The sequence below is a fragment of the Gorilla gorilla genome, chromosome 6 (genome assembly GCF_029281585.2).
Source record: "Gorilla gorilla gorilla isolate KB3781 chromosome 6, NHGRI_mGorGor1-v2.1_pri, whole genome shotgun sequence".
NCBI lineage: Eukaryota > Metazoa > Chordata > Mammalia > Primates > Hominidae > Gorilla > Gorilla gorilla.
The window spans coordinates 115,546,788-115,558,069 of NC_073230.2; the positions used below are offsets into that span (position 1 = coordinate 115,546,788).

General features: G+C 39.8%; 1 long non-coding RNA gene across 1 annotated transcript; it reads right to left on the reverse strand.

Annotated features, from left to right (window-relative positions):
* Nucleotides 1–360: 360 nt before the first annotated feature.
* On the reverse strand, nt 361–10,885 carry LOC129534704 (uncharacterized). The gene is made up of 4 exons (XR_008681389.1): nt 10,784–10,885; nt 5,502–5,568; nt 3,220–3,273; nt 361–391 (listed from the first exon to the last, which is right to left on the reverse strand). It is a non-coding gene; the product is annotated as an uncharacterized lncRNA (long non-coding RNA).
* Between the last annotated feature and the right edge of the window lie 397 nt (nt 10,886–11,282).

Here is an 11,282-nt window from a genome sequence, read left to right on the forward strand (position 1 = left end):
TTTCCTCTTTCTGTGTTATATAGCCTGTGCTCTAATAAAATATACAAATCCAACACATTTCTGTTATTTTACCATAGAGTGTTACAAAAATACCATCTTACATTGTATAGTACATTTTCATTAACTGTACAAAATTCTTCCAAGTCTATGAATTCTTTTTATCCTCAAAGAAAACTCCAAAGAAGTATTACTGACCCAATTTACACAGGCCTGACTTCAGGTTCAGGGCCCATTTCACTCCACCATTAGAGCTGAGTAAGCATTTATACTACTCACCCGCAGAGATGGGAGCTCCCTTCCTTGTAGAGCAGCCGAGCCTACTTCTAAATGTCACCCTCGCTGTTTCTCTGGATCCTACTTCTCCCGCCTGCCAACTCTTTCTGCTGATTCTCTGCATAGAATTCAATTCAATGAAATTCAATAGGCAATTAATGGATGTCAGCCACAGGCCAAACACCATGCTAGGAATTGAGGTTATTAAATTAACACTCCCCAAGGAGTGGCTAGACTAACTGGGGAGACAGAAAAGCAAATTATTATAATGCGGCAACTACCACAATAGAGGGATGCACACGGTACCTACATAGTTCCAAGAAGGGAATAATTAAGTCTGCCTGATAGACTTAAGTAAGTGGCAGTTGGGTCAGAAGTTGAATTATCAAGGTTAAGAGGGCATTCTAGGCAGATGGATCAGCCTGTGCAAAGGTAAAGGAGTGGGGAACTGTAAGAAGTTCAATTTAACTCCCCTTTCATCTGTATCAACACCCAAATGCAATTGGAAAAAAATTTCCCTTACTTCAAGGCCACTGACCTTAAGTGAGGTCACTAAGCCACTCACTCACTCACCCACAGCCCTAGACTACTATATTACAACTTCTTTCTCTGCAAGCCTCCAAATATTCCCAACCCCTTCGTCAGCCTGCATCTGATAACTTTGCTTACTATTTCACTGATAAATTTGTATCAGTGAGAAGAGAATTTGCAAAATCACCCACCAGCACATCTACCATCCCACCTCATCTATTCCCATGTATTCTGCTCTCACTGAGGTTAATACGGATGACCGGTGAATCCCTCTCTGTGCTAACTCTTCATTGAACACTAGACTCGAGGCATTCTCACCTTCTCAAGGCCGTTGCTGCAAGCAATCTCCCCAGTCTCCCATATCATTATTTCCCTAAGCATATAAAAATGCTATTATTTCTCAAATCTTAAAAAACTCCCTTCTTGAACTCATTATCATTCCCACCCCCTGCCACTGTCTCATTTTCCTTCACTTTCTAGCAAAACTCCTTGACAGAATTGTCTCGCCCACCGTATATAGTGCCTGTCTCCAATTCTCTGTTGAACTCACTCCAATTAAGCTTTTCCTCAACACTGCTGACACTGCTTCTGTCACATGCTGATGATCTCTACATTGTGAAACCCAATCGCCATTCCTTTGACCTCATCCTACTTGACCTGCCATCAGCCTTTGACCCATTTGATCCCTTTCTCCTTGAAACTTGTCACTTGACTTCAGGAATTGATTCCCTCCTGATAGTTCTCTTTCTCCTCCTCCTTGAGTTTCTCCACCTACTCCAGTTTCCTTGGCTGGTTTCTCTGCATCTTTCCTAGGACTCAGTTCTTATACTTCTCTTCCTCATCTACTGCTCTCACTCTATAGGTGATTTCGTTCAAGCTCACAGCTTTAAGTACCACATAAAATACTGATGATTCCCATGTAAACCTCCCCTCTGAACTCCAGACTCCTATATCCAACTGTATACCCAAAATGGGGCTTAGATGTGTATGATAGGCATCTCAAAATCACCAAGTTAAAACACCAACTCCTAATATTTTCCCTAAAACTCACCTTCCTATGATGTCTAACAGTAAATGGAAACTAGCCCCATCCTGTGGCTCAGCCCAAAACACTTAGTGTTATCCTTTTTTTTTTTCTTTTTTTTTTTTTTTTTTTTGAGACAGGGTATCACTCTGTCACCCAGGCTGGAGGGCAGTGGTGTGATCTTGGTTCACTGCAACCTCCACCTCCCAGGCTCAAGCAATCCTCCCACCTCAGCCTTCCAAGTAGTTTCTGGGACTACAGGCGCATGCCACCACGCCCAGCTAATTTTTTTTTTTTTGTATTTGTGGTAGAGACAGGGTTTCACCATGTTGCCCAGGCTGGTCTCAAACTCCTGAGCTCAAGTGATCTGCCCACCTTAGCCTCCTAAAGTGCTGGGATTACAGGTGTGAGCCACTGTGCCCAGACATCATCCTTGATTCCTCTTTTTTTTTTCTCCTCTCAGATTCCACATTCAGTCCACCAGCAAATCCTGTTATCTCTACCTTCAAAACATAGGCAGAATCATAACCCTTCTCATCATCTCCACCACTTCCAATGTTATTCAAGCCAAGGACATTTCTAGATTATTACAATGCCCTCTTTATCTGTCTCTTTGATTAAGCTCGTACCTCTCACCCCATTCTACTCTCCAGACAGTAACTAGAGTAATTCTTTTTGAATATAAATTAGACCAGGCCACTCAACTGACTTACCATCTCACCTGGATGAAAAGCCCAAATCTTTCAATGACCTTTGCATCTTACATGATCTGTCCTCCACCACCTCTCTAACTAAATGAATGAATGAGGAAATGAGTGAATGAATGGTAGGGGAGAGGAGACTGGGATGAAAGCAATGCCAAACATTTTTAGTCAGACTAATGAGTTCATGCTTTATCTGAATAGAATGGATAATGAGCAAAAGTAAAGAGGTTTGGTAAGATAACTATCTCCAATAAATTCTATTTCTAGGATCCAGCCCACATGTCACCTTCTATACCAATCTTAACTTCATTTCTCTGCCAGTCTTCCATCTGCACTCAGAAATCCAGCCACAGAAATCCAGCCTCTTTGCTATTCCTTTAATATGCCACATATCCAAACTTCCATTTCTTTGTCCTCTTTGTTCCTTTTGCCTGGAATGTCCTTTCAATCTGAAACATGTCTACTCCTGCATCTAGACTAGCCTTAAGTTCTATCTTTTTGTGAATCCCTCCCTAACTGCCCCAGAAAGAGTAATATCTTTTCTCCTTTGGGCTTCCAGAGTATCTCTTACCCACCTCTAGTACAGATTTTATCACATCACTATAGTTACTTGTTTACATACTGGCAGGTCTCAAGAGGACAAGATCCATGATCAGTTCTTGGATGGGGCTCCTGCACTTTACTCACCTAGAATCTTCAACCCAGTAGGTGCTCAATACCTGTGTTTTAAATGAAAAGGAACTGGGAAAATGAAATGAAAATTAATAGAGGAAAATATATAAGAGAAACTAGGAAAGCGAGGTGTTGTCAAAATGAAAAGAGAAAGGATTTTCAGGAAGTAAGAGGTGCTCAATGCTCCAGAGATTTTAAATAAGCTGAAAGAAGTCATTGTATAAAACAAGTAGGAAAGAATTAGAGATGTAATAGCCAAGGTTCAGCAGCATATAACAGAAATCACTTTATATTTAAGCAGAAAGTGATTTAACATGAGGAATTAGATGCTGATAACATCTTTTTAAGGGCTGAATAAATGGGCTCTAGGCTGTGCCACCTGGAATCCCAGAACAATCCCACTCAGAATTGTCCCCGCTGGAATCCCAGAACAACCCCACTCAGAATTGTCCTGCCAGTGTAACCTGGATCTCTTCCACAATGGGAGGTCTAAAAATGGTGGCCACTGGAGCTGTTGGCTTCAGAGCCACAATAACTGCTAGCTCTGCATGAGCCCAGACAGGTGCCCTGCACCTGCCTCTGGATACCAATGACTGGCCCCTAGAATCTCTGCTAATGCTGCTGCAGAAAAACATACCTCTGTGACCATGTGCCTTAGTTTTCTATTGCTGTGTAATAAATTACCACAAACTTTAATGGCTTAAAACAATACCCATGTATTATCTCACTTCTACAGGTCAAAAGTCCAGGTGGGCTTGGCTGGGTTCTCTGCCCTAAGCAGAGAGTCAAGGTGCAGCAGGCTGGGTTCTTATCTGTAGGCTCTGGGGAAGAATCTACTTCCAAGCTCATTCAAGTTTGGCAGAATTCAGTTCCTTGCTATTGTAGGACTAAGGTCTTTCTAGAGGTCACTCCCTTGCATGGGCTTTTTCATAGATCCTCTCATAGCATCACAGCTGGTAGCAAGATCCCTCATGTGGGATTCCCCAGCCCCCAAACACTAATCTCTCTGACTTCCTTTACTGCCTTCAGCCAGAGAAAATTCCTTGCTTTTAAATGGGTTCATGTGATGAGATTAGACCTGCCCAGGTCATCTCTCTATTTTAAATCAACTATGCCAGATAACAGTATGATCACAGCAATAGCATCTCTTCATAATCATACGTTCTGGGATTAGGGTATGGAACCTCGGCTGCTATTTTTAGAGTTCTGCCTACCACATCATGCTTGCCAGAAACAGCAATATAACCAATAGATACACCTTTCATTAGTCAGAGTTCTCCACAGAAACAGAATCAATGGGATACATTTCTATAGAGAAAGAGATTTATTATACGGAGCTGGCTCCCATGATTATGGAGGCTGACAAGTCCCAAGATCCGCAAGGTACATTGACAAGCTGGAGGCCCAGGAGAGCTGATGATGTAGTTTCAGTGTGAAGCCCAGCAGTCTCAAGAACCAGGAAGAGCCAATGTTTCAGTTTGAGTCCAAAGACAGAAAAAAATTGAGGTCCTAGTTTGAAAGAAGTCATGCAGTAGGAATTTCCTGTTACTCATGAGAGGATCAGCCATTTTGTTCTATACAGGCTTTCAACTGACTGCATGAGCCCATCCACATTAGGGAGGGCAATCTGCTTTACTGTCTACTGATAAAAATGTTAATCTCATCCAAAAACACCCTCACAGGAGCACTCAGAATGATGGAGTTTTTTTTCGTTGTTGTTTGCTTGTTTGTTTGCTTGTTGAGATGGGATCTCACTCTGTCACCCCAGCTGGAGTACAGTGGTGAGATCTTGACTTACTGCAACCTCTGCCTCCCTGGCCCAGGTAATCCTCCCACCTCAGCTTCCTGGGTAGCTGAGACCACAGGTGCATGCCACCACACCCAGCTAATTTTTTGTATTTTTGGTGGAGACGGGGTTTTACCATGTTGCCCAGGCTGGTCTTGAACTCCTAAGCTCAAGAAATCCACCCACCTTGTCCTCCCAAAGTGCTGGGATTACTGGGGTGAGCCCCTGCTCCCAGCCTCAGAATAATGATCGACGAAATATCTGGGCACATAAAATTAACCATCATACCTTCCAAATCTCATGCAAGTACTGTACATTAGATTGGCCGAAACTAAGTCCTATCCAGAACTCCAGGTACAAGGGAGTCAGGCAACTCAGAAAGGCACGTGGCAACAGTTTCTTTCAAATATTTTGACCCCATGCCACTATAGGAAATGCATATTTTATCACACCCAGTATAAGCACACATATATGAGTACATGAAATAAAATTTTTATAAGACATTACTTACCTTTACTAACTGCAATGTGTTCTGATATTTTCTTTGTGGTTCTATTTCATTTTTTAAAAATTTCAACCTATTGAAATATAATCGATAAAGAGGCATTCTATTAATGTATATTTAAGGTACACAAACTGATGTTTTTATATAGGTACCCTTTGGGAAATTGTTTCTATTTTATTTTAAATCACTCTGATCTTGACCCGCTAAATGGTTTCATGACCTTCCAATAAACGAGGTATCATTAGGAAGGCAGACTGATTTTGAGGGTCAATCTACTGTACCCATTACAAATGACCTTAGGGAAGCCATTTTTTTTCAGTTACATGTCTCACAATGCCTGGAAGATATAACAAATTTGTTAAGTTGAATTGACTGCAGACAGTGGGCTTTCAATTCAAACTGAACAAAGACTGAGAAAAGTCTGAATCTTTTTACAGGATAGGTCCCTGAGTATTCAATAAAATAAAAGATGGATATCAAGGAATGCCCTTTTGCCCACTCCCCACCTCAGGAAGGCTAAATTTGAAAGTCCACTGGAATACATGGGACCCATTTTTCAGGGGGAATAAATGGCTACCAAGGCAGTGTTCATGCACAAAGTAAACATGAACAAAGTGAACATGATTAAATATCATAAATTGTTGCTGAAGCATGTAAAAATTGTCAGCTTCTGAGCCACTTATAATAAGTACTAAATGACTGGCTTTGATTACCATGTCAATGCTTAAGGCACAATTTAGAGAATGTTGTTACTAAGACAACCCTCCCTTTCAACAAGTGCCCAGGTTTCATATTTCTGTTCCACACCCCCAAGATGGTGAGCTGTGTCTCTCCAGGAGGAAAGGCTCTAGTGAAGAATTCATCAATTTTCTACCACACAATCTCTCTTACAAAACTACTCTCTGGGAAAATGACTTATTGTTTAAGTGTTTACTTTTTGTTATTTGAGCAAGCAGTAGGCATATTCGTGAATCCGTTTTCATTTAACTGCGCTCATGCTCCAAGCAGCTTACATGGATCAGCCCAGAGAGGTTGACCTGAATCAATTCTCTATCTCTGTTGCCACGTCACTGCAGAGTTTCACATGGTCAGATTTCATTGTCTGACTGTGAAAAAATTAAGAACTTGGCTTTCCTAAACAAGAATCAATTCTCTATCTCTGTTGCCATGTCACTGCAGAGTTTCACATGGTCAGATTTCATTGTCTGAATGTGAAAAAATTAAGAATTTGGCTTTCCTAAACAAGAAACGTATTATAGAGTCTTCCTCATTCGGTTACATAAGAGTGTGAATGAAGAACAAATAGGGGCATTGTCTGATACAGAAAGTAAAGTTTTAGGGCTAGGTAGCTTGCGGTTGTTTTAACAAAATCTACAAATTGTTTAAAAATGAGAGAGTCTTGAAATCAGTGAAATTATGATGGCTTGGGGAACTTTTACCAATAGCATTATCAAATATCTGGATATACACTCTATATAGGAGCAATAAATCTCAATCATTTGTTTAAGAAAGATTTGATGAGCACCTCCTATGTGGTGTTTATTGTTCTACTGTAAATACAGAAGTGATCAAAATAGACCAAGTTTTGCTCATTATATAGCTGGAAGAGGCAGAGGATAACTGGGAAACAAATAATGAAAGGACAAGGTAAAGGGCACATGGGACACAGCCAGCTCAGAGTTGCCTAAAGCAAACACACACTACGCCTCTATCCCACAGTTCCAAGAACTATGACACATTTCTCTAATTGCTATGTATCATAACTGCCAGAGTGTTTCCCTTTCTCCCAATTGCATGTATTTTTTAGGAAAAGGTATAATTTATGGGATTAATACTGGGGATTCAGAAAATCAGTGGATGCCTGAGGATCAGTTTTGAAAATTGAGCAATGCCATAGTAGTTCTGGAGGTTGACAGGCAGAATATCTAATCACATACTTTAAAAAACACACAAACAGCTTCATTGAGGTATAACTGACATACAATAAACTGCTTGCTATGGTTTGAATGTGTCCCCCAAAGCTCATGTATGGGAAACTTAATCTCCACTGCAACATTGTTGGGAGCTGGGGCCTAATAAGAGGTGATTGGTCATGAGCGATCTGCCCTCATGAATGGATTAATGTTGTTAACCCAGGAGCAGGTTTGTTACCTGGGGAGTGAGCTTTTTATAAAAGTGAGTTGGGCCCCCTCTTGCTCTCCTGTATGCTCTTTGCCCTTCTGCCTTTCTCAGTGGGATGATGCAGCACAAAAACGCTCACTGGATGCCTTTGGACTTCTTTGGCATCTTTGAATGCTTTTGGACTTCCCAGCCTCCAGAACCATGAGCCAAATAACTTTCTGTTTATTATCTGTTACCTAGTCTGTGGCATTCTGTTATAGCAGCATAAAATGGACTAAGACACTGTACATATTTAAAGTACACAATTTGATAAGTTCTGATATATGCATATACCCATGTCAACATCACCATATCAACATAACGGACATATCTTTCACCTCTAAAAATATCCTTTGTTATCCCTCCATCCTACACCTCTCAATGCCCAGCCCTAGGCAATCACTGGTCTGTTTCCTGTCACTATAGGTTATCTCACATTTTCTAGAATACCATTCTCTCTTTTAGGGAATCTGGCTTCTTTCACTCAGAATAATTATTTTGAATTTTAGCCACCTTGTTTTATGTATCAATAATTCATCACTGTTTTGCTTATTTATTAACATATGAATGCACATTGGGATTGTTCCCACATTTTGCCTAGTATAAATTAAGCTTCTATAGACATTCCTGTAAAATTCTTCATATGGACAAATGCTTTGATCTTTTTTTTTTTTTGGAGATGGAGTCCTTGCTCTGTCACCAGGCTAGAGTACAGTGGCATGATTTTGGCTCACTGCAACCTCTGCCTCCAGGGTTCAAGCAATTCTCCTGCCTCAGCTTCCCAAGTAGCTGAGACTACAGGTGCACACTGCCATGCCTGGCTAATTTTTGTGTTGTAGTAGAGACAGCTTTTACCATGTTGCCCAGGCTGGTCTCAAACTCCTGAAGTCAGACAATCCGCCTGCCTCGACCTCCCAAAGTTCTAGGATTATAGGCATGAGCCACCGCGCCCAGCCTGCTTTGATCTTTTTAGTGACAATACCTGGGAGTAGATTGGGTCACATACGGGGTGCATGCTTAAATTTTTTTTAAAAAATACCTAACTGTTTTCCATAATATTTGCATTTTCACAATCCCATTAACAGTGCATGAGAGTTCCAGTTACCACATCATTTAGTAGGTCAGTCTTTTAAACATTCTAAAAGATGTGTATTGTTATGTCATTGTAGTTTTTATTTGCATTTCCCCTAAGGCCTTATAATGTTCAGCAGCTTTTTATGCACTTATTTGCCGTTCATATATCTTCTTTGGTAATGTGTCTGTTCAAATCTTTTGCCATTTTTAATTGGATTATCTTCACAAAATTGAGTTTTGAGAGTTATGTTCTGAATCCAAGCCGCTTGTCATATACGTCATTTGCAAATATTTTCTCCCAGCCTGTGTGTTATCATTTAATACTTTAAAAAGTCTTCCAAAAAGTAAAAGTTCTTAGTTTGAGAAGGTCCAATTTTTTTGTAATGAATCATGCTTTTGGTGTTGTAACTAGGAAATCTGCCTAATCCAGGGTCACAAAAAGTTTTTTAAATATATTTGAAAGATGTTTCTCCATTGCATTCTTGATTGTATCAGTTCTGTTGAGAAATCTGCTTTTATTTGTGTATTTTTCTCCAGGTTCTTTTAAGATTCCCTTTTTATTTTTAAATTTAAGCAATATGATTATGAAGTGACTTAGCATAGTTTTCCTCATGTTTTCCTGTGTTTGCAGTTCACTGGGCTTATTAAATCTATACATTTATAATTTTCATCAACTTTAAAAATTCTTGTCCATTATTTATTTATTTTTTCTGCCTGTCTCACCCCTTGGGGATCCAATTACACTTGAAGCATTCTTTTCTCTATGTGTTTTGTTTTAGATGGTTTCCATCGCTATGTCTTCAAGTTCTCTAATCTTTTATTCTGAAACGTCTAATCTCTCATTGATCCTACCTAGTAATCTTAGACTAGATTTTTCATTTTAGTCATTATAGTTTTCATCTCTAGAAGTTTATTTTGGATTTCTTAACTTGCATGTCTTTACTTAACATGCTCAATCTGCACTCTAACTTCTTGAACGTGTGGAATATGGTTAAAATAACCATTTTAATGTTCTCTACTAATTCTATTATCTGCATAATTCCTGGGTCATTTTTGACTGTCTGATTTTCCCCCTTATTATGTGTTGTACTTTCCTGTTTGTTTGCATGCCTGGTAATTTCTGATTGGATGCCAAACATTGTGAGTTTTACTTTAGACGGTGCTGGATATTTTTGTATTCTCATAAATATTCTTGAACTTTGTTTAGGGATTCAGTTAAATTCCTTGGAAATAGTTTTAACCTCTCAGGCTTGTTTTTAAGCCTTTTTAGGCAAGACCAGAGCAGTAGTTAGTGAAGGGATAATTTTTCTTCACTGCTGTGGCAAAACTCTTCTTAGCATTCTACCAAATGGCATGTGAATTATGAGGTCTTCCACACCAGCTATTGAGAACAGGGATTATTCCTGGCCCCGTGTGATCCTGGGTATTGTTTCCTCTAATCCTTTTGGGTGTTTCTTCCCTTGGTCTCAGCTAGTTTCCTAATACACATTAGATATTAAATATAGCAGCCTCCATGGACTACTGACTCCATCCCCACAATTTAGGGAAACTCCTCAACTCGGCCTCTTTTCCTCCTCTCTGTACCGTGGCCTGAAAACTTTGTTCAGTCAGTAAGTTAGGGCAATTTTATGGATCTCTTCATTTATTTCCCATCTCGCAAAGATCATTGTCCTTCATTGACTGACATCTTGTCTTGAGAACAATTGCTTCATGTACTTTGTCTACTTTCTTAGTTATTTCCAGCAGGAATATAAATCCAGTCCCTACTGCTGTATTTTGAGAGGAAATGTTAACTCTAAATTACATTTTAATGTTGAGTCTTACTTCTCTGGTTTTGTTTTCTGATTTTTTTTCTTCTTAGATGGTAGATTTTATGTGGACATATGGGAAATGACAATTGCTAGACATCAGGAGAAATTACAGGGAATGAGCAGACATATGGGAAATATGGTTTAAAAAGAACAAAGAGAAAGAATTGGGAATGAAATGAGAACAAATGGCCAGATCTGGGGAAAGGAGTTGATGGAGAGTGTCAAATCCATCTGAAATCCCACCTCTCATCTCTGCTAGGCCGAATGTGTGACTGCAGAAGGATTCAAGCTCATCACTTCAACTTGGTAACTTTAATCTGTCAGTGAGCTGGTCCTCCCAGCAACCTATCAAAGACAAGGTGCATAAATTTGTCATCTCTATTTTTCAGAAAGAGAAACACCAAAATTGTTAGATAACAATCTCAAAATCACCCAGAGAATAGGGCCTGGTTGAGAACTAGAAATCTTAAGTACATCTTGTTACTACTTTTCCCAAATGGTTATCTAAGCATCACTCATTGTGAGAGGAAGTCACTTCACTTCTCTAAGTTCTCAGTTTCCTTATCTGGAAACTGGAATAAGAACTCCCACATGAGAGGTCAACATGAGGGTTTACTGAGATGGTGCGTGAAAACCTGTGCGCCGTGCCTGACACTGAATATTACATGTACAGTTCTGTGTATTATCTCTTCTAGAGGGAGATACTGGAAGAATGTCTTAAATACAGAGATGAATCAGCCAC